Raw genomic sequence first — 24619 nt, 5'->3', positions numbered from 1 at the left:
ATTCCCCATTGTATATGCTGTTCAGTTAGGATTGTCACAGAGGTGGGGTTGAGGAGGAAAACACAGGCACTAGAATCTTCCAAGTGACTTTTTCCCAAAGGTGCTAAAGGATATGAGCTGAAAATTTTTGTGGGCTTTCAAGGCTTCTTCAGAAATTCTAGCCTTTACCAAACTACCTTTTCATTGGAAACATATTGAAAGGTTAGAATGGCATTGCAACTCTTTTGTTATTGTACAATCTACCCTCTGACTTCTGATAGTATATGCAATCTTATGAAAACATTCCAATGTATAAAGCAAAATAAGTTTACTTAAAAGTTGTATACAAATTGTCACATTTGTATCTCTAGTACAACTATTAGTCTATTTTTTAAAAAGTAGACTCAATTCCACTTTTTCAATGGTAGATTTTAGCTCAGAAGATGAGCCTAAAAATATATATTTTAAATTTGTGTCAGTATTCTTAAAGACACCTATTAAACCTATTAAAGACACCTATTAACTATACAATTATTTTCTCATTGTCTTGTTAATCCATGAACCTGAAAAGTTAACAGGCTCAAAGTTGACCCTCTTAAGAATGGTTAAGTTGCTACCAGGGAAATAGCTAGTAGCACTGTTAAATTTTATTAGTCTGCAACTTTCTACAGTAACATGAGGGAGCTCCTGTTGAAGTCAGCAATAAAACTCTTGTTTACTTCAATGAAAGCAGAATTAGATGACAAAGAGGTCTTGAATATCCTGTACTAGATGGACAAGACAAACTAAACTCCAGAGTTTAAAGATTCTACTCGTGCTCTTATTGATGTAACCATGTAAAATGGAACTACTCTGCAGCATAACAGATATGTTATATTAAAGACATATAAGTTTTATTAACACTTAAAGTGTCCCTGGCTCCTAAAGTTCTCCTGTGCTAGCACAGAAGTGCCGCAGCGGTGAAATTGCTGAAAAGCTTTATGCCTTACACACCTCAGCCACATTAGCTTCTCAGTCCAGAAGCTAAGCCTTCTTCCTAGCTGTTAGAACATTTATGCCCAAATCCTGGATCCCAGTCTCTCCTCCAAGGTGTTCTCATGTATTTTACATGACATAAAATAGTTCTTGAAACAGGGTCTAGAATATAGGACTCCCCTCTTCCAGATGAGGGCTTCAACCACTCATCTGGAAGAGTGGTTGGCAAAAGACTCATGTTTCCTTTTTCTGGCCCCAGGGATATTAAATTGTGCTCAGTCAAATAGTTTTAAAAGGAGGCAAAGAATTTGCCTTCACCCCAACACAGCCTTGCAGTTTGGGCAATGGGAGCTTGGGAATTTAAATCCTCTCAGACATGGAAATTATCCAGCATGAGAGAAACCCAGGTTTGAGTATTTTGACCCCTAGAACACTGTATAAATGGAGAGCAACACCACCTCCAAAAAGAGTGACCTCTGCTAAGGTTTTGCAAAAAGAGTCATAGGCCCAAATCCTGAATGGAAGGAAACGTCTCCCTGAAGCCCTGTCCAAGGAACCTAAAATCCCACCCTTCTCTAGGATTAAGACACATACATATGCTCAGTGTTCCTCATCTTAATACTTATAGCAGGGGCAGGCAATTATTTCAGGTGGAGGGCCGCTTACCCAGTTTTGGCAGGCTGTGGAGGGCCGCATGGGTAGCCCCGCCCCTTGACAGGTGTCCTGCCCCCTGGTCACCATCTTGGGACCAATGTCCCAGTGTCTTGGTACCAATGTCCCAGGGCCATCACTGATGGGGCCTAAAGCGGGACACAGGGTGGCAAGGGTCTGTGGAGCCAGGCTGGGCTGCACCAGCAGGGAGGGGAGAGCTGGCCTGGCTCCATAAAGCCCAAGCCAGCTGGGACCCCATGCTCCTGCCACCCTGCTGTGGGCCCCCACTGGCGCTGACCCTGGGGCACCAGTGCGGGCCCTGTGCTCCCACTTGCTCACTGCCCACTCACTCCTAGTGCCCCCCAGCCCTGCAGTACAGGCGGGAGGCAGTGCACAGCCCCGACCCCCTGCTTGCTGGCAGGGAAGAAGCTGGTGCTGAGTGCAGGGAAAAGCAGCCCCTCGCCCACCCCATGGCCAGCGCTCCCTGCTGCAGGCGCTCGCAGCCCATGCAGGGCTGTATGGAGCAGGCACAGGCAGCCCCACGTGGGCTACAAGCGGCTGCCAGCTTCCCCTCACCCTGTGCTCCTTCTCTGCCTGGGGTACCCCTGCCCTTCTCCCCCCCACCCTTACCTGAGGTTCCAGCGTGGGGCAGCCACGTGCTCCCAGGCCAGAAGCCCCAGCTGGGGCTTCCGGCTGGGGGGCAGGGCCAGGCGGCCCCATAATTGTTGAAGCCTGCCAGGCTTCCCTTGGGTCCTACTGCCCTTGGGTCCTGTCATTTTTGACAGGAACCAAGGGCAGAGAAATATTAATTTTCTACATTTTTTAGGGGGCCCCACAGGCCAGATAGAATGGCCTCATGGGACAGATCCGGCCCACAGGCTGTATTTTGCCCACCCCTGACTTTTAGGCTGTGCCCTGTTGAAATGTGCTGGCCTTAGATGGCTCCACAGCCAGGCTGCTGGCTATTTTGGATCCCATTCAGAGATGCCTCGATACCTAGAAAAATCATGAAGCAGGTCCTCAACGAATCTACTGTAAAGCCCCTACAGGAGAACAAGGTGATCAGGAACGTCCAGCATGGATTCAGCAAGACCAAGTCATGCCTGACCAACCTTATTTCCTTCTATAAGGGGGCAGGCTCCATGGATTCAGGGGTGGGGGAAGAGGTGGAAAGAGAACAGTGGATATGATATACTTTGATTTTATCAAGGCTTTTAACACCTTCTCCCACAACATTGTCATTAACAAAATATAGATTAGATGCAAGTATTGGAAGGTGAATATATAGCTGGTTGGATCATCATACTCAGCAAGTAGCCATCAATGGCTCAATGTCTAGTTGAGAGGAGTGACAGGTTCCCAGGGGCCTGTCCTGGATCTAGTATTGTTTAATATATCCATTAATATTTTGGATAATGGCATTGAGTGCACACTTAGCAGATTTTGGGATGACATAAATTGGGTGGAGTTGCAGATACTCTAGAGGACAGCGCTAGGGCAGATGAGATTCAACAAGGATAAATGCAAAGTCCTGCACTTAGGACAAAATAATTGCATGCACAAATACAGGCTGGGGAATGACTAGCAAAGCTGAAATACTGCAGAGAAGGACCTGAGTGTTAAAGTAGTTCATAAGCTGAATATGAGCCAGCAGCGTGCTCTTGTTGCAAAAACAACATCCTGGGTTGTATTAACAGAAGCGTCACTTGGAAATCAAGGGAAGTGATTCTTCCAGTCCATTTAGCACTGTTGAAGCTATATCTGGAGTACTAAGTCCAATTTGGGGCCCCAAACTTCAAGATGGATGTGGACAGACTGAAGAGAGTCCAGCAGAACTACAAAAATGATAAGTACCTGGGAAGCAAAGCTTATAAAGAGGCTTATTTAGTCTGGCAAAAAGAGTGAGGAGAGACTTGATAACAGTCTTCAAATAACTGAGCGGTGATATAGAGAGGGTGGAGATGGGCCTTTCTCTGTGGCCTTATGGGACAGGGCTACAAGCAGAGGTCTAAAACTGGAGCAGAGGAAATTTAGGTTGGCAATTGGGAGGAACTTTTTGACTATAAGGATGGTCAAACATTGAAACAGGCTACCCAGAGAGGTTGTGGAATCTCCATCCTTGGAAATTTTCAAGACTACATTGGACAAACACTTGCCTGGGATGGTTTAGTCAGAGATGATCCTGCCTTGAAAGGGGTTGGACAAGATGACCTGATGAGGCCTATTGCAGCCCTACTTTTCTATGATCCTATGCCTAGAAGAAAGGCAATAATACATCCTTGTGGCACCCAAGTCCCTCTTAGATCAGACCCTTACATCTCATGTCTCAGCTTCCTTATCAGTTAAACACACACAAAAAAAATAATTCTCTACTTCTGAGGCTGGCTGTTGCTAAATTAAGGTTTGTCGAGGCCCACAGATAAATGTTGTTTTGGATTAGGATAAATATTTTCTCTCAGGATTACAGATGCAATTTTCTGCTAAATAAGTACATACAGTTCAGTGCTTCATAGCAAAACCCTATATTAACAAGTACTTTAATCTTTTACTTACAATAGAAATTTTCATTGAGATCCTATAAATTTTATCCAACTCCCATGAAAAATGATTCCTTTTCTGTTATGATTAAATATTAAACCCACTTTTGGCAGGAGGCCTTTTAGTTCAAATAATGTAAGTAGAATTTTATGGTAAATGCTCTGTCATTTTTATATGACATAACCAAGTATTACATGCAGACAGTGGTTTGGATAAAGGCCAAAGATAGCATTTACAGTACTTGGTTAGGCAAATGTGTTAGACTGTACAGTAAAGGCTGCAAATAAAGGATGTCCCATCTCTTTTCTCTATTGTTATGACTAAATCATATTGGATACAGTCTGACTACATAGTTGCAATTCAAACTTGAACTGGTTTCATGCCTTTTAAGTCATCTATAAAAGTTTCCCAGTTGGGAATTATAAATAAAAGCAGTCTACTTTGGATAGGAAACTATAGGCACCATATTGCATACTGTATGAATTGGATTTTCCAAATTTGAATGATATGGGAAACCTTGCTGAAGGAAATGTCATCACATCAGCATTCAATAAACAGTTGGTAACAATACCAGAAAATGATGCAGAGAGGAAGACTGTTATCCCACTTTCTCCCTAAATTTCTAACAACACAAAAGAAAGCTCAGAGCTAAGGCTTAGTCTGGCCTGTCAAGTCTAATTTTGATTGCTACTGAGTTATAAACTTTCCTGTATGTTCACACACACTCTGTGCCTAGGTTTTATCTCTACAATAGTTTTAAGGTCTGCAAAGAAGTGCACAGTGGAAATTTAATACAACAGAACGATAACTCGCTTTTATAATATAACCACGTCATAGGCATCTCTTTCTGTCTCCGCAGTTCTCCTTATTCAATGCTGCTCAGGCTTTCAGTGTCATCATGCCAAGACTGAATGGAAAGCACAGAAATCAAAGTCCTCTTTATCCACTAACAACCACAATGAGAACTTTCCTATTCTGCCTTGTGGATGACCTCTGGTTTGACCTGGAGGGAACAGTGTGAATAAGAATGGACTCAGCAGCTAAGGGCTTCCCTTGAGACAGAACTAAATGTCACTTGCCAAACTGTGCATAATTACACGTGGGGAGTCTGGCTGATGTATATTTTTCCTTTCCAGGATGGCCCAATTTTTGCTTAGTTCAATTCTAAGATTCCTCTTTCACAGAGGATTATGAGCTGTTCTTGGAAGGCAAGGCTAAACCACCCTGGGTTCGTCAAAACTTCTGCATTTAGTCTCTCTTGATCCAGTAAGTGCATTTTGTATCAGATGACCAAGAAGCTAACACTGACAATATGAACAATAAGACTTCAATAACTGTGGCAATAATTAATTTCCTCATTGTCTCCACATTCACCTAATGTAAGGAGTACCCTAGGTAAGGTAAACCCTACTTCCTCCGTTCATATATATGCCCCTCCCCAAGCCCCTTCTCTGATATTTGAGGAAAGTCTTCTTTTCAATTTGTTTAGTACTACTAATATCAAGGGCTAGATTTAGAAAAGGGATTTAGGCACGACAGTGCTTGACTTTTAGGTTGTCTAGTGGATTTCATACCCCCAGTTACTTTGCCCCTAGTCCTTGTAGGAAGAATGAGGTGTTGAAGGATATGATTTGTGTTGACAGCTCCCCCACTCGGCCCACTGGCTTCCAGTAGCTATGGGGACATAGAGAAGGGCAGTAGCTAATCCCCAATGAATACTTTGGGAATGCCTATATTGCAGCTGCAGTGTAATGTTGAGATACTTGAGCTATCTCAGGTACTGGAATTAGTCTGGCAGCACACTTCTTCCCCATTCTGAATGAGTGATCTGGTGGCACAATCACAACACCACTTGTTTCAAAAAGTTTTAAAAAAAAGAGGGAGAGAGAGCATCTCTACTCTGTTTTGAAAGGAAGTGTCATAGCAGCTCCCTCCAAAAGCAGGATCTGTGCTTTGGGTCCTGACTGGACAGAGGTGCCTTCCCACTGCTCAAAGCAAAGCAATAAAGCCCCAAAGAAGAACAGCATTTTAGGCACACCCCTGTGCTCAGCATTTCCCTGCTGCATAGCTCTAGGCTGCTCATATCTGAGTGTCCTGACATTAGGCAGCTTCCTGTGGATCCAGTTGAGGCACCTCTCTCACTCTCCGTGTGCCGTAAAGCAGCCCCACACTGGGTTCTGGATTCTACTCCAAGCACCTAAAAGCTAGCATTGAAACATATGGCACTGACGTGGCCCGGATCCCTTTTTGGTCCTTGCCCTTCAAACTTCCCATCAATTTGAATCCAAGCTACCAAGTGCTCAGCACTTTGGAGACACCACTCACTTATTTTGGAGCTTACCTGTACAACTAGACACTAGATTTTAGGATCCACTTTTTTTACAGCAATGCAGAAGAGCAGTGGTTCCTCCCACTGAGCAGAATGATACAGTCATTGTGCATTGTCTAACCAGTGTACCTAAGGCCCACTCCCCTCTCTTGTTAGGTCAGTGACGTATTTTTCATCTTACAATGCGAGTGTGAGACAGGAGTCATGTGAAAATTATGTGGGAAGGTAGAATTAAAATCTATGCGTCAGATCTGGATTGGACCCGATTTGCAGAGTCCATGCTGGGAAGGAAGGTATGAAGATAGCTTAAAGCCATCATTGTATTCCCTTGAGCCGAGTTTCAGCACAGCGCAGGGCTGATCTCCATCCTAGACAAAGTTAAGCTAAAGCAGGCCCTAGGCTTCTCAGTCAGCTGGATATACCCAAAAAAGCCAAAGCTGCAGTATACAAGGAGCCCCCTCCCTTTCCCAGACTAGAGTCTATGTCCCAGGCACCAGGGCTGGGGAGTATCATAAGCTCCCCTACAGGGACATTTATGTTACTATAGGTTCACCTTTAGGTTCACATGGGCTGGTTATACCACATTTAAAACCAGATGACTAGGACAGTGCGGTAGAAAGTAGCTACACAACTCCAGACAGTAATACATGTGCATGCAGGCACACGCACACACGGGCAAAGTCCTGGTTGTTTGGGGGAACTTAACTTTGGCAGTCTCTGGCTGGAATCTTTTACTCTCTAACCTCCATGTTCTTTTTATTGGGTCCTAGTAGAGAAGCACTTGGCAGCAGGCTACAGTTTGAGACACAAAATAGGCACCCTTCCTTCTCTGACTGTTTTTTAAATAAAAATAAATTGCAGAATTTCATTCAGATTCAAATAGCAGTGCTCCAGGTTTTTCTACTCACAGTCTGATAATTTTGTGTGACCCCATATACACAGGTATCACTAAATGTGTGCCTATGATTACCTTGAAGAAACACTACTTTTGCTGCTCTGAAGGAAGCGTTCATGTGTTTGCTCCTACCCCAGAGTAAGTGAAAGCTTCACTGAGGCAACTTGGCTCTTTCTTTCAGGTGTTAGCTGTCCTAGGTTAGCTCTCGCCACAAGATAGCTGTGGGCACAGGGACAGCTCCAGTCCAGTCTAGACAGTGCAGCAGCATCACTAAATATTTTAGTTTAATGAAATAAATATTGGTAATTTCAAAATGGATTTAAGCAAAATGATGCAAGTATGATGAAACAGCACAACAATTTAGGAAGCATATTGTGGGATTCCAAAGCCTTCATGTGTTGGAGACGGGTCAAAAACCAATCCCAGGCTTATTAGCCTGTTTCACAGCGGTCCTTTTTACATCTTTAATATACCATCTGTTAGCTGGATCAGAACTGACAGGCAGATGGACTGCTACTTCAAATACAAGCTAAAGCTCTATCATCAGTATTCATAAATGCTTAGATATGACAGCTGTTCCTAGTCTGTGATTCAAAAAGTGATTTGGTTGAATAGCCAGAAAGAGAAGGAAAGAAAGAGATTCCATTCCCAGTTTGTTAAGATAAAATGATACCCCAAAGTAGCTATAACCCTCAATGGTACTTAAAACTGTTGTCACCATTAGCTCACTAAGAAGTACCCTTTATAATTCACACTTAAAATGCACAGACATCTTTACCGTATCTATTGTGAAAATAACTAGGTGATATCCCCTTCAGCTTTGCCAGACCATCTGTTTTCTTGGGACTGGATTAGGCCCTAAAGACTGTCCTGAAGAAGAAAAACGAAGCAGGCAGGGTGCTAAGTAACATTACCGAACATACTCGAAAAATAAAGTGACATCAAAATGTGTGTCAATGTCTGGAGTACCAGCACTGGAACAACCAAGGAGAAAGAGGGAGAAGGAGGTAAAAATGCATAAGAGCAGACAGACAATGGAAGAATCAAGTGATAGGAGGACAACAGAGTCTAGGAATGGAGGGTGAACGAAATGAAGGAGTTCACAAAAGGGCAGACTAAAACAGGAATTGGAGAAAGAGTGTTTGTCCCTTCCTTATTTAGCTTCTCTCTATTCAGTGCCATGGGTGATAGCTCCAAGTGGACCATGCACTGAATGTGGGTGTGGCCATTAGCACTACTCTTTTGCAAAAAAAAAAAAATCACCTCTCCCTTACTATTTTTCTTAAGACTGTACAGAATTAAGCTGGGCACATTCCCATCCTGCTTGGAGTGGAGTCTATACCAACCCTGTTGAGGTTTTAGCTTTATGATTCGCATTTATTTTGAGGTGCCAATAATCTTCAAGATTGGATGATCCAGTGTTCAGGAGTGATGATCCAAGTCTTCTTAGACTCTATTTGGCACTAATAAGCTCCTCCTGCCAGCATGAGCCAGCAGTTAAGTATTGCTTTATATATTCATGTAGGATTCTAGCACCTGGACTGTGGGGGATTCAAAAGTAATGTGCAATCTTCCTAGACAAGATCTTTGAAAACACAATACAAGAAGAAGTTGTGTTTTTAAAGTACTTTTTAAGGTGGCGTGTTCAGTCACGTAAGGAGCAATACAGAAAACCTATTATTAAGTGTCCTCGCATTATGCAGAGTACATGAGATCATGGCATCTGGCTGTCACAGAATATTCTGCAAATTCCAGCCACAAGTGGGTGGGGCTTAGAAGAGAACAGCTACATTAAGGTCATGAAGTCCTTTCTAGTACTGTAGGGGAGTTGTAGGATATTTAAGGACAGTCAGTTTGGTTAACAAAAGACATACTGTTCCTCTTGATGACATCTCTTGGCAAAAGCATGTGTGAGAATGTGGGAAACTCATAGTACCGCAAGCAAGTGAATGTCAGAGTTGAGTCATCTGCCATCAAAATAGAATCTATTACCCTTTTTTTAAAGTAAAATAAAATAAAAATCCATTTAAATAGTTCATATTTCTCAATCCATTGAAACTCTATGTTTCATAACCATTTACCCAGACTCTTCTTCTTGCAACATTCTGAAAAAAAGTAAACTTGCAGCAGCTGACATCTGTGCTAACTTTTCCAGTGAGGGTCCTTTTGTGACAAACCTCAAAATGATTATTCTTTTTTCTGTCACCAGTCATCCTGGTACCATTTTGCATTGTCCATAAGTAGCCATCAAGGAAGATCTGTGATGTCATATCAGACTAGTGCTGCACCTGCTCCAAGGTCCTATCTCCACCAATACCAGAAATTTCAGAACAATATGCGAGAAAATCTGGAAAAGATAGTTAATCTAGTCACTAGGGGCACTTACACATATTCAGGGAGGCTGCTCCTACGTGCTGTAAATCCAGCGCGTTAGAGCAGACTTGATTAATCGAGTGTGCTGGAGCGCAGAAATGAACGCACTCCAGCAGCCAGCGTCATGTGTATTAACGCACTCCAGTGTCATGTGTATCAGCATCCCCGTGCTGAAAAATGGCAGCAGGGCGCTTTGAAATAAAACTTGTCAGACAAGCTTTAGTTCAATGCACCCAGCCACCACTTTTTCAGCATAGGGACACTGATACACGTGATGCTCGAGCGCTTTTAATTAGCGCAGCTCACTAATTAGTGTACCCCCTGCCGCCCCCCCATCTCCCGGAGCACATCTATAAATGCCCTAGGAGGCTTCCAAGTCTCCATCCTTGACAGATGGGTTTATGCCCTGAAGCACATAGCTTTATATCTTGAAAAATCTGGGAGTATTCTTTAAATTGATTTTTGTTTTTAATCCTTGCTATTTTACCTCTAGATAATCTGTGGATAGTAATTAGTAGAACTGGTTTACACTACAAGAGTTTGCCAATTTAGTTATACAAGTTAGTGAAGATACAGCTTGTACTACCCACCCAAGCATTCTGTCCTAGTTCTGTGAGTGAAACAAGCCACACCAGCAAAAAAGCCTTTTCTAACTGCACCTACATTATTGTCTTTCCAGCAAAGCTGCAGCAATTAGAGGTATTATTTTTTCCGGGTATAGAAAAGGCTTCCTCCAGCTTGATCTAACATTTGTTCCCGCTTCATTCTAGTGCACTGCAGATTATTTACAGTTTCTTTTTGGTCATTGTTGAATTGGGATAAAAATAAATCAATGATTATTTGTAACCCCTCATTATCCTCAAATTCAGGCCATGATACTGGAGTTTACCCCAGGAGACAAAGGACTTTTCCAACCAAATTATAAACTCCTTTGACAAACGTCTTTTTCAGGACACTAAACTGCTATTGTGAAGGGCTAGATAATGTCAAAGGACAGTTATTAATATGTTTGTAATAGATCAGTAACTAAAATAGCTTAGACTTTCAAAAAGGCTTGGGGCTAGAAATATTTTTATATAATGTTAGAAAGTTTTAAAGTAACAAGAAAGGCGCACTCTATGCCTGCATATAGGAATCCACAGTTGTTTTGAGCCTGGCTGATCTGTAGTAATATAATTTTCTACTGTTCGCTCTTGCTGCCAAACATAGGAGCAAGAAACTAAGCTGTCTGCTACACATCACGTCAATGCACACACAATACATTTCCCTAAGAAACAGTAAGCAGCAATATTTCAGATTAGCCATATTCAGAATATGACTAACTCCAGTGAAGCACTCCCCCAAACTAATGTAATATCTCAACCTGTCTTCAAATGCTTCATTTATGAGTTTGTGTTAATGCTAAAAAGCAACAAGTTTAAATAAGTCCTCCAGAAAGGCAAAGTCTTCCCTGCCCAGAGCAGGGGGGCTGGACCTGATGATCTCATGAGGTCCCTTCCAGCCCTAAACCTATGTGAATCTGTGAATATTCCTATCAACACCAAATAAAACAAGACTAGTTCCCTTAAACATAGTAAAGTTATTTAAAGAAAATACAGGTTGTTTCTGAAAGCACAGTTACTATTCTACTTAAACTATGATTTTTTTTCAGGAATCTGTAAATTTTGGTTCTTGTCTTCTCTGCCCATGTAAATTTTGGTTCTTTGGTAGAATCTTCTCTGCCCATGTAATCTTTTCATGAATTAATGCACTGTATGCAGAGACATTTAGGGACATTTCTTTGGGGGCGATGGGGGTTACCATGCAGATGTGTTCCATCATCAAATCTAAGCACCTGCACTGCAGCTAGTGTGGGACTACCTATGGGTGTGTGTAGACGAAACAGGGACCCTAAATCGAAGCAGTGGATTTTTAAAAACACCACTTCAGTTTAGGTCAAATTAAACCCCTGTGTTGTGCACACACCTGACTTACCTGGCTCTCCGGCAGGGAGGGGAGGGCAAGCTGCCAGCAGGCAGAGCGGCACCTGGGCTGCAGGTGAAGGGGCTGGTGCTTCCCTCTGCAGCAGCTGTGAGCCCCACCCCTCCCCTCACCCCGGTGGCACCTGGCCACAGGCACCCAGTTCGGGTGGTCCTGGGGGGCACCACAGCCGTGGAGGGAAGCACCAGACCCCCGCACAGCTCAGGCAGGCAAGCAGACTCCAGGGAGGGAGCTTTTCTTGGGTGGAGCCTGCCTTCCCAGGCTGCTGCCAGGCTGCCTGCAGGGCTTCCTGAAGGGCTGCGGAGCTGCACAGAGCCCAGTGCTTCGCTTCGCAGCTGTAGGGGCAGCAAACTAAAACTCCTCAGAAGAGTTTTAGTTTGCTGCTCCCCAAGTCATTTAAGGCACATTACGCTGCTGAATTTCCTACAGTGGCTGGAAGTAATGTGCAATATGCTGCCGATTCATGCAAACACCAACACCATTAAAGCAGTGCAAAACCATTTAGCCCACTTTAAAGTGTCATGAATACACACCTCTCATTTCATCTACACATGGCCTATCTCGTGGTGCAATCTAATACTACCTAACTGCGTATACTAGCAAGTGAAGAAGTCTTTCAGCTTTCTCCAAATCCATGGCCGTAGTTCAAAAGGCCAGCAGCAAAAGTTAGAGCAGCCATACAGCTGTTGAAACTGAGGTTAGGTAAAACAATCCCTGAAAGAACCTGGGTCCTAGGCCTAGATAACAGGAACCAGTAGCATAACAAAAGGGGAACAAGCAAAGCAGGAACAAAATAGAAGCTGTGTCACCACCACTGAAAGACTGGCTAATGCCACTGTGCCATGCACCACCACTGTCCAAGATACATAGCTGCCCTATTATTTCTCTGACTGGACCACAATACCACCCACACACAAAGTGTATGAGAGTAGGGGATACAAGTGGTGTATAAGAATGATACAGGAACAGGACAGATGGTCCTAGTGCAGAGTGTAGTTTAAACCCTTGATATGTACTGTCTTCTTAGTCTGGTAACGCTCATTCATAGATTCATAGATGCTAGGGTCGGAAGGGACCTCAATAGATCATCGAATCTGACCCCCTGCATAGGCATAGTCCAACCTGTCCAGGTCTGCTTGTAGTTGTTCCCTGCCCTCCGGCGTGTCCACTTCTCCCCACAGGTTTGTGTCATCCGCAAACTTGGACAAAGTACACTTCACTCCCTCGTCCAAGTCGCTGATGAAGACATTGAAGAGTATCAGTCCGAGGACCGAGCCCTGTGGGACCCCACTGCCCACACCCTTCCAGGTCAATACCGACCCATCCACTACGACTCTCTGCGTACGACCCTCCAGCCAATTCGCCACCCACCAGACTGTGTAGTCATCCAAGTCACAGCCTCTTAACTTGTTCACCAGTATGGGGTGGGATACCGTATCGAAGGCCTTCCTGAAGTCTAAGTAAACGATGTCAACCCCTACTCCTGCGTCCAGGCGTTTTGTAACCTGGTCATAAAAAGAGACTAGATTAGTCAGGCACAATCTACCTGCTACGAACCCGTGCTGGTTTCCCCTCAGCATAATTTGTCCTGCCGGGCTCTTGCAAATGTGAGCCTTGATAATTTTTTCTAAGACTTTGCCAAGGATGGAGGTGAGACTGACTGGCCTATAGTTGCCCGGGTCCTCCTTCCTCCCCTTCTTGAAAATGAGGACCACATTGGCCCTTTTCCAGTCCTCTGGGACCTGGCCCGTGCGCCACGAGTGTTCAAATATTCCCGCCAGTAGCTGTGCAACGACGTCAGCCAGTGCCTTCAGTACCCTCGGATGGAGCTCATCCTGGCCTGCCGGCTTAAATGCATCCAGTTCCTCCAAGTGACTCTGCACCATCTCAGGGTCTACACTTGGTAGTCTGGCACCCTGCTGCTGCCTCTCTACAACCCCAGTGAGAGACTTGTCGTGTCCCTCGCTTAGGAACACTGAGGCAAAGAACTCGTTGAGGAGTTCAGCCTTGTCCCCCCTGTCTGTCACCAATTGCATCTGCCCATTTAGCAGGGGTCCTATTCCTCCCTGGGCCTTCCTTTTACTCCCTATATAGCTGAAAAACAATTTCTTGTTATCCTTAACTTGGAATGCCATCCTCAGCTCCATGGTAGCTTTGGCCCATCTAACTGCCTCCCTACAAGTGCAAGCAGAGGAGGTATACTCCTCTTTGGTGATCTCTCCCTGTTTCCACTTTTTATATGCCCCCCCTTTTAGCCCGTAGGCTGCTCTGGACTTCTCTGGTCAGCCAGGGAAGCTTTCTGGCCCCTTTCCCTCCTTTTCCTCACATCGGGATCGTCTCCCTCTGTGCCCGTAGGATCATTTCCTTAAGGCACAGCCACCCTTCCTGGGCTCCCACCTCTTCAAAACTCCTACTCTGCAGTGCGTCCTTGACTTAACACCTGAGTTCATTGAAATCAGCTTTCCTAAAGTCTAGCACTTTCACCCTACTAGTTACCTTACCTACTCGACATCTTATGATGAATTCTATTATTTGATGATCACTGTCCCCCAGGTGACCACCGATCTGTAGGTCCCCTACCATGTCATCCCCCGTTGCCAATACCAGGTCCAGTAAGGCATTCCCCCTAGTGGGACCATGTACCTCCTGCATCAGGTGGAGGTCCTGTACACAGGATAGGAACCTGCATGAACGGTGGGACTTTGCTGTCTGCGTCTCCCAGCAGATGTCTGGGTAGTTTAGGTCCCCCGTGACTACCGCCTCCCTAGTTTTTATGGTCTCCAAGAGCTGCCTTAGAAGCCCCAAATCTAGCTCTTCCCCTTGGTGTGGGGGTCTGTAGCAGACCCCTACCACCAAATCCCTGTCTCCTTGACCCCCATATAACCTAACCCACAGTTCTTCTACTTTCTCCTCCTTCGATTCCATCTTGATAAGGGTCGATGTATATTGCTCAATTGACATAGAGTGCAACCCCTCCCCCTTTCTTCCCCGCTCTGTCCTTTCTGTACAGTTTATAACCCTCAATATGTACCGCCCAGTCGTGGGACGAATCCCTCCACATTTCTGTTAGCCCTACTAAATCGTAGGTGTTTTCTGCAAGCAGGAGCGCTAGTTCATCCTGCTTGTTCCCCATGCTTCTAGCATTAGTATATAGGCACTTGAGCCCTGTGACTGGTGCCTTTGCTGCCCCCCAGCTCTGATTCCCAAAGGGCCCCTTATTGCTTACCTGTGCTGTACTGCTGGCCACCCCATGGATTGCAGGTTCCCGATGTTCTCCTTCTTCATTCTTCCACCTAAGTATGGATAGGGAGCACTAGCCAACACTACAGCACTGCCATACTTTGAAAATGTATTTTTCTTCTGTATTCATAAGAAGATGTTACTAGTGGTGGTATGATTCATAACTATATGGTATTTGCAGGCAAATCATGACTTCTTTTTTTTAATAGCAAACTCTTTCTTCTTCCAAACACTAGTATAAACTTACAGATTTTGAGATCTCACCATGGGGTGCTCTAGAGAGATGGTGTAATAAACCCATCCAACAACCACCAGGCCCAAACTGGTACAAATAGCTTCTGAATGGACCAAATCTGATCTGGTCTCAGCACATTCAAAGCTGACAGCCTTCCTGAGGATTATGTGAGCACAGGTGGTAGGTTCCTTCTTTCTAAAGGGTTCTACCGATAGGCCTCTCCAAGGCATACACTTGTCTGTTTTTATCCCACCAATAGCCAGCTCTGATACGAATTTCAGTGCAATTTTTAAATGCTGGCTTCTTCATAGAATCATAGAAGTAGGGTCAGAAGGTACCTTGTAGATCTTCAAGTCCGACCCCCTGCCTGGGCAGGAGGGAAACTGGGCTCAAGTGACCCCAGCCAGGTAGGCATCAAGCCTCTTCTTAAAGACCCCAAGGGTAGGAGCCAGCACCACTTCCCTTGGAAGTTGGTTCCAGATCCTAGCCACCCTGACTGTGAAGTAGTTCCTACGGATGTCTAATCTAAACCTACTCTCCAACAACTTGTGGCCATTATTCCTTGTTATCCCCGGGGGGCGCTAGGGGAAACAAGGTCTCCCCCAAACCCTTCTGGTCCCCCCTAGTGACTTTATAGACGGTCACCAGGTCCCCCCTCAGCCTTCTCTTGTGAAGGCTGAACAGGTTCAGGTCCCGTAGCCTCTCATTGTAGGGTCTGCCCTGATGTCCTCGGATCATGCAGATGGCCCTCCTCTGGACCCTCTCAATGTTGTCCACATCCCTCTTGAAGTGGGGTGCCCAGAACTGGACACAGTACTCCAGCTGTGGCCTGACCAGTGTCGTGTAGAGGGGGAGGATCACCTCCTTGGCCCTACTCGAGATACACCTGTGGATGCACGATATGGTCCGGTTAGCCCTGCCAACCGTGACCTCGCATTGTCGGCCCATGTTCATCTTGGAGTCAATGATGACTCCAAGATCCCTTTCTGTCTCCGTGCTCTCAAGAAGGGAGTTTCCCATCTTATAAGTGTGATGCTGGTTACTACTGCCCAAGTGCCTGATTTTCTTTTAAAATCAGAACCTGTTGGGCCTGATTAAACAAAAAAAGAAAAAAAGCATTTTGTATTACAGAGGCTCCACTGAACATTAATTAAGATGTAGGGTCCTCTTGTGCTAGATACCATGCAGATATGCAAAGGGATGGATTCATAGCCCTGGCTCTCCTCTCTGATCTCCTTAAGATGGTGCACTTCCAGTGGTCTTGATAGAATTACAGGCAGTCCTCAGACTTATGACACAATTGGTTCCTGAAAACCACATCTTAAGTCAAAACGTTGTAACTCGGAACCGATTTTCCCATAGGAAACAATGTTATAAATTCATAGATTCATAGATATTAGGGTCGGAAGGGACCTCAATAGATCATCGAGTCCGACCCCCTGCATAAGCAGGAAACAGTGCTGGGTCTAGATGACCCCACCTAGATACTCATCTAACCTCCTCTTGAAGACCCCCAGGGTAGGGGAGAGCACCACCTCCCTTGGGAGCCCGTTCCAGACCTTGGCCACTCGAACTGTGAAGAAGTTCTTCCTAATGTCCAATCTAAATCTGCTCTCTGCTAGCTTGTGGCCATTGTTTCTTGTAACCCCCGGGGGCGCCTTGGTGAATAAATCCTCACCAATTCCCTTCTGTGCCCCCGTGATGAACTTATAGGCAGCCACAAGGTCGCCTCTCAACCTTCTCTTGCGGAGGCTGAAAAGGTCCAGGTTCTCTAGTCTCTCCACGTAGGGCTTGGTCTGCAGGCCCTTGACCATACGAGTTGCCCTTCTCTGGACCCTCTCCAGGTTATCCGCATCCTTCTTGAAGTGTGGCGCCCAGAATTGCACGCAGTACTCCAACTGCGGTCTGACCAGTGCCCGATAGAGGGGAAATATCACCTCCTTGGACCTATTCGTCATGCATCTGCTGATGCACGATAAAGTGCCATTGGCTTTTCTGATGGCTTCGTCACACTGCTGACTCATGTTCATCTTGGAGTCCACTAGGACTCCAAGATCCCTTTCCACCTCTGTGCCACCCAGCAGGTCATTTCCTAGGCTGTAGCTGTGCTGGACATTTTTCCTCCCTAGGTGCAGCACTTTGCATTTCTCCTTGTTGAACTGCATCCTGTTGTTTTCTGCCCACTTGTCCAACCTATCCAGGTCTGCTTGCAGCTGTTCCCTGCCCTCCGGCGTGTCCACTTCTCCCCATAGCTTTGTGTCATCTGCAAACTTGGACAGAGTACATTTGACTCCGTCGTCCAAGTCACTGATGAAGACATTGAAGAGTATCGGTCCAAGGACCGAGCCCTGCGGGACCCCACTGCCCACACCCTTCCAGGTTGAGACCGACCCATCTACCATGACTCTTTGGGTGCGACCCTCTAGCCAATTCGCCACCCACCGGACTGTGCAGTCATCCACGTCACAGCCTCTTAACTTGTTCACCAGTATGGGGTGGGATACTGTATCGAAGGCCTTCCTGAAGTCTAAGTATACGACATCCACCCCTCCTCCTGTGTCCAGGCATTTCGTAACCTGGTCATAGAAAGAGACTAGATTGGTCAGGCACGATCTGCCCGCCACAAACCCGTGCTGGTTTCCCCTCAGCATAATCTGCCCTGCCAGGCTCTCACAAATGTGAGCCTTGATAATTTTTTCAAAGACTTTACCAAGGATGGAGGTGAGACTGACTGGCCTATAGTTGCCCGGGTCCTCCTTCCTCCCCTTTTTGAAAATGGGGACCACGTTAGCCCTTTTCCAGTCCTCCGGGACTTGGCCCGTGCGCCACGAGCGTTCGAATATTCCCGCCAATGGCTCTGCAATGATGTCGGCCAGTGCCTTCAGCACCCTTGGATGGAGCTCATCCGGGCCTGCCGACTTAAAGGCATCCAGTTCGTCCAAGTGACTCTGCACCACCTCAGGATCTACGTATGGAAGTCTGGCGCCTTGCTGCTGCCTCTCTACATCCCCAGTGAGAGACTTGTCGTGCCCCTCGCTTAGGAACACTGAGGCAAAGAACTCATTGAGGAGTTCAGCCTTGTCCCCCCTGTCTGTCACCAATTGTTTCTGCCCATTTAGCAGAGGTCCTATTCCTCCCTGGGCCTTCCTTTTACTCCCAATATATCTAAAAAACAATTTCTTGTTGTCTTTTACTTGGGATGCCATCCTCAGCTCCATGGTAGCTTTGGCCCGCCTAACTGCCTCCCTACAAGCACGAGCAGAGGAGGTATATTCATCTTTAGTGATCTCACCCTGTTTCCACTTTTTATGTGCTCCCCTTTTGGCCCTTAGGCTGCTCTGGATTTCTCTGGTCAGCCATGGAAGCCTCCTGGCCCCTTTCCCTCTTTTGCCTCGCTCGGGGATCATCTTGCTTTGTGCCCAAAGGATCGTTTCCTTTAGGCACAGCCACCCTTCTTGAGCTCCCATCCCTTCAAAACTCCTACTCTGCAGTGCTTCCTTGACTAATCGCCTGAGTGCAATGAGATCAGCTTTCCTAAAGTCTAGCACTTTCACCTTACTAGTTACCTTACCCACTCGATGTCTTATGTTGAATTCTATTATAAGGTGATCACTGTCTCCCAAATGGCTACCGATCTGGAGGTCCCCTATCATGTCATCCCCTGTTGCCAATACCACATCCAGTATGGCATTCCCCCTAGTGGGACCATGCACCTCCTGTGTCAGGTGGAGGTCCTGTATACAGGTTAGATGGGGGATTGGTTCCTGAACCAAGGCTTGATACCCTATTTTCACCAAAAATAACCCAGAATTTTTTACTCAATCAATTATATGTGAGCAATATAGCTACATTAATGTATTTATATTGTAAATAGCAATCATATTGATTTGGAAGGACTTCTTTGAGGAGACTTTGCTGGATGTTTTGAAGGGTTCTTGGCTGGAGTCTTCTCAGGAGTCTTGGCTGCAGGCTTTTCTGGAGTCTTGTCTGGTTTCTTAAAGAAAGTGTCCAAGGAAGTTCGGACAGATGTTCTCCAGGGAGATGGGTGATGCAGCGAACTTGTTCGCTGGCGTGGCTTAGCGTCAGAGCATTGTAAAGTTGAAGCTGATATCAGAAAGTTGAAACAGGGTGTCAATTTCTAAACATTGTAAGTGCGAAATGTTGTAACACAAAACGTTGTAAGTCGAGGATTGCCCATGCTCTAGAGTATTACGCTCATAGTACCATTCACAGAACAACTGTTTGAGAATAGATCACTGATGTGGAATTATGCCCCTTGTAATTCTGTGATAGCCAGCGAGGCCTGATGGTGATGTGATGAATAAGTGTTGCCAACACATTTACAGCTGCCCAGAGGCAGACTTCATTGCTACAGCAACTCTCATACACGTTAGGAATCTATATACTCAACCTCGCCATTTTTCTAATATTTATTCAGCCGTGTATATCCAGGAAATATCAATCACCAACCAACTTTTCATTATCTTAGGACCAAAAATCTTGCTAATGGTTTTACCTCATATGCTCCAGTTTTGGAAAACTGCCCAGCTCCTTCTGGAGTTACTTACTTCAACTGATGATTTTGGCAATTTGTTTGACTTGAAAGCTACCTCTGAAGAAATTATACCTAAATTGCTTATGTTATGGCTAGATCTGTCCTCAACTCTGGCTTTCTTGCACTAGTAACAGACTGGGAACTACAGCCAAGTGAATAATTAACAAAAATGTACTTGGCAGAAGCTAGGTGGGCATCCCGAAGTAAACTGACTTATTTGTGATGTGTTCATTTCTATAGAATGTCAAAAAATGCATACTACTTTGACACACACAATATTTTAATGTATAAACTGTAAACTGTATTTCAAAACCTAAGCTCTATTAAATATAAATTTTAAAGTTTTGTTTTCAATTTCTCATGATATTTTGAATATTGCCTTTCCACACCCAAATGAAACTGCACGGGGGGGTGGGTATTTTGGACCTGTTTCCCCTTTATTATCCAAGTACATTCCAGTCTGTCTACACAATATGGAAAGAAATACAAATACCATTTACTGAAATGTGGTCACTTGTGTAGAGGAGTGAGCAAGAGCCACTTCCAAACCCCAGAACAGGACCACAACATGAGTGGGGTAGGACAGAAACTGAAGATTTTTAGAGAAAGGAGGAATGCAGAGAAGAGTACTCACCTGGAAGTTGGCCAGGATAGTAGCTGTGTGAGAGGAATTTGGAGAGGGAAGCAGTTTTCATGAGGCATCAAGTTAGTCTCTTGACTCATAACTGAAGTTCTGGCTGCTGCCATAGCTCCTCTGTAACTAGTTCTCATAAAAAAAGTGCCAGTTTAGTTTTACAAGCCTAGAGCCCTTTTATGCAATTACCCAATAAGTGGTATATAAAACAAAGACCTCAGGACTAACACTCTTATTCCTTATTAAAAGTGTTGTTAGTGGCCAGGTTAATCTTCTTTAGAAGTGGTGCACAACTACAATGTTGCATTCCAGACAGCAGGAACAATTAACCTCCTTCATGAAACACAAGCCATCTCCAAACTACAACAAAAGCACATGTGAGGTGGCTCAGGAATCTGAACTAAGTGGGGAAAAAGGCCTTGCTGAGATGTCCTACAGGAGAGGTGTGCATGAGGCAGAGAGAAGAGGGAGAAGGTACCGCAGAAACAGAACAAAGAACAGGGAAAAGCCAAAAGCACAGTCTGAACAAGCACGGGACTGCAGCTCTAAGGAATAGCCCAGTGAGAGAGCATGTCCCGCCTAGGTGCTAACTGGAAGAAAGGGGCCTGAAGCAAAGAAATTGTTCCTTCTTTGCTGGTTCCAGCCGAGTTCATTCTTTGTAAATAAACACATTTGCATCAAAGTATAGACCAGGGAGGAGTGGAAAGGGGCCATCTGCACCACTTGGATCTCTCCCTCTGCCCCCCCTCCAAATCACCCCACTGCCCCCCATCAATCCCCAGACCCCCCTCCTCCACCTCTGGAACCCTTATCAGGGCTGCTCCAGGGCTTCCTACAGCCCATGCCATCCCCACATTCCCAGATCTAGCCACCAGTGAGCCCTGTAGCTGCCTGGCAGCTCCTTGGCCCCCTCCTACTCCTGCCCCTTCTTTAGTTGTGGGGTCCAGTTGGTACTGGATCTGAACACACAGGGTTGGTGTGGTCTACAGGGACCCTAGGAGCAAGCAAGGAGGGGAAACCCCACACTGGCACCTCCACCTCAGATCCCTCCAGAGGCAGCAGAGAATGGAGCTGAGGTGGCAGAGCCAATGTGGGGAAGAGGGTACAATTGGAGTGGCAAAGGAGTGAACTGGGGATGCAGGGGGCAATATGGGAAGCAGGAGGGGAAACAGTCCAGCAGCTTCCCACCCACCCACTCCCCCCTCCAATTCTGCCCCCCACCCCTTCACCCTGCTTCCCTCCACTTGGCCTCCCTATCTCCCTTCACCCTGTTTCTCTCCATCCCCACTCACACCATCCCCACCCACCTATTGCCCAGAGATTTCCAGCTGTCAGTCCAGGGCTCTAGAGTCCTGGATGATAGCTAGTCTACCTAGGAGCAGTGCCTCCTGGGATAACGGAAGACTACAGATTGGTGGTTTTAATCTCAGGTGAACACCCAGTAGTTAACTTAACTTGGGCTAGGTAGCACAGCTCCAAGAAAATTCTCTCCCAAAGTGGCATAACTTTAAAATGCCTAGAGTGCACTTAGCACTTGTTAACAAGCCTTCATGTGTGATCATTCAAATTTTAAGTTCTCTTAACATAGTATAATTGTAATGCATAATTTCACCCTAAAGTGCCAACCTATACTAACTTCTACCTGACTTCAGACTGATACAGCTAACCACCTCTCAGTATCATAAATATTGTGACCAACCATAAAGAACCAATTGCAGTTTTTAAAGGTGTTTAACTATGTTAGGATGCCAAAGGGCATCTAGAAAAATTTTAAAAGCTCCACACTCCTACAGATTTCAGAGCAGACTTCATGCCCTATAGTCCTGGACGAAAAAACATATTTCAACTTGTGGCTCTTCTGTTGTCTCAAATCTGGTCTGAAGCACAGTTTCATCAGCTTTTAGAGATGGCACACCTGGGGCTTTATACACCTTTGTTTCATATTACTTACTCATCCTATTCAAGACTGACAGAACATGAAGAGACTTACGTTAGTGTTAACAACAAATCACCTAAATATCCTGTTGGTTCTTTTCCAATACAGCTGCATACTGTAATGAATAGTTTAATCAGGATTTTGGGGAAAGGGGATAGACTACAATAATCCTCAAATCTGTCTTCTGATCCATTTCCTGCTGCAACCCTATTTGCACCTGGTCAATGGAACCAGCACATGGTACAGGTGCGTGCCCTGAAGCACCAGCTACATTTCACTGATGCAAAACTCAGAGTTAGCATGGGAGCCATGATAGAGGCGTTAGGGAGAAAGTTGTATTTCCTCAGAGAGAGAATGGAATTTCTCTTTCTTCTTAAAAGGAAATACAGGACAGTGACTACTCAAGGAGCACATCTACATGAGATACTTAATGCACAGTAGCCGAATAGCACTTCCAGACAAAAACCATGCTAATACACTACTGCACAGTAACCATCACTAAAAAAAATGCTCTGGCACTACTGCGCAGTAACTGTAGTTCCTGCACATTTAGTTAATTCATTAAGCAAGTACTAAACTAAATCCATAGTAACTACTGTACATTAAAGAATGTATAAACACGCCCAAGGGGCTTCAAATAAATTTACCCTTTTCAGAGGTAAATTTACCTCCAAGAGGAGGTTAGATCTCACTGGAAGGCATATTTTTTATCCTACCACTTATCTCTTTGGAACTATATTTCCCCATTAGATTAGGTAGGTTAAACGATTCAAATCTCTCTCGTTCGTGGCACTTCCTGTTCTTCCCAAGTTAGCATCATGGGCAACATGGAAAAATCTTGCTTTAAATATCCCATGCACTGCATAATCATATACAACAATGAAAACCTATGTTCCCATGCCTGACATTTGCAAGTAGAACAGTAATCTCTTTGTGGCCTGAAAGAGTACAGCACTGTTTATAGCTCCTCTTTAACTTTCTACTCTTCAGCAAGATTTTATATCCATTCAAGTACAGCTTTCTAATGTTATAATTCTATACAAATAACATATAATCAAGGTTTATCAAATGCTCATTGGCAACTTTAAAGATAAATTCAAAGGATTTATAATAAAGATTTGTACTGGTTAACATATCTAAATCCTTATAGCAATTATTAAAAAAAGAAAGAAATACCTGTTGTATTTAGAATGCATGGAGCAGTCTACAGCTATAACTTTTTCTCAAATGCAGCTGTCATACAGAGAGGAAACAGAGAAGCACCAGCAGAAATTCATTCAAAATTTCTGTGAATGAAACAAGGTAGAAGATACCAAGTTTGCCTAAAAAGACCTTTTCTCTCTGCTCCTCTTGCTGGAGCAACAGTGAAAATGTGTTAGTTTGGCTCTGTCATTCTCCTCTAAAGTGCTCAAGTCTTAAAACTTCCATGTAACTCTCTAATTAGAACTGAATAGATTCAGGCTAAAGGCACCCTCAGAAAATGCCAACTTTTAGCTTCCACTCATTTTTTAATGCAGAGAAATAATAAAGCAATGTCTGTGTTGCAAAGAACTCAGAAAAAACCATATCAGGTCAGAATATTTTTGATAATATGGATTTCTGTTTGAAATCTCTAGGTTCATCCTGTGGATGATGCACACCCAACAGTGCGAATATTGCACAGCACCCTGTTTGAAGATCACTGACATAGAGGCATCAGAGTTCAGTATTAGCCCTGTTTTATTCTGTTGCAAAAGGTTGTGTACCAGTGTGATTGAATTTGTGCCATACACAAATAATTGACGTTCAGCTACATCAGACATGAGAATCATTTCAGGTTCAATCAACAAATATTAACTGGTTACGAGTTCCATATAACAAACCACCACCTAACATCAGGCAACAAATTATTACAAAGAAAACCTTGGAGAACCTGAAGCTTCCTCTGTTCAGTGACATACAGAAAGCTCCTCACCATCTTCCAAGGGGAAGAACTAGATTTGGGGCTCAGGCTCCTAAGGCAGCTCTTGGAGACCATAAAAACTAGGGAGGCAGTAGTCATGGGGGACCTAAACTACCCAGACATCTGCTGGGAGACGCAGACAGCAAAGTCCCACCGTTCATGCAGGTTCCTATCCTATGTACAGGACCTCCACCTGACACAGGAGGTACACGGTCCCACTAGGGGGAATGCCATACTGGACCTGGTATTGGCAACGGGGGATGACATGGTAGGAGACCTACAGATGGGTGGTCACTTGGGGGACAGTGATCACCAAATAATAGAATTCATCATAAGACGTTGAGTTGGTAAGGTAAC

General features: G+C 44.9%; 1 long non-coding RNA gene across 1 annotated transcript; it reads right to left on the bottom strand.

The window, feature by feature from the left end:
- Nucleotides 1–18932: 18932 nt before the first annotated feature.
- On the bottom strand, nucleotides 18933–23765 carry LOC109286395 (uncharacterized). The gene is made up of 3 exons (XR_002094401.2): nucleotides 23497–23765; nucleotides 20385–20510; nucleotides 18933–19299 (listed from the first exon to the last, which is right to left on the bottom strand). It is a non-coding gene; the product is annotated as an uncharacterized LOC109286395 (long non-coding RNA).
- Between the last annotated feature and the right edge of the window lie 854 nt (nucleotides 23766–24619).

The sequence above is a fragment of the Alligator mississippiensis genome, chromosome 1, assembly GCF_030867095.1.
Source record: "Alligator mississippiensis isolate rAllMis1 chromosome 1, rAllMis1, whole genome shotgun sequence".
In the NCBI taxonomy this organism is placed as follows: Eukaryota; Metazoa; Chordata; order Crocodylia; family Alligatoridae; genus Alligator; species Alligator mississippiensis.
Note: the sequence above shows the minus strand (reverse complement) of the source record. Positions and strands in the feature narration are given on the sequence as shown.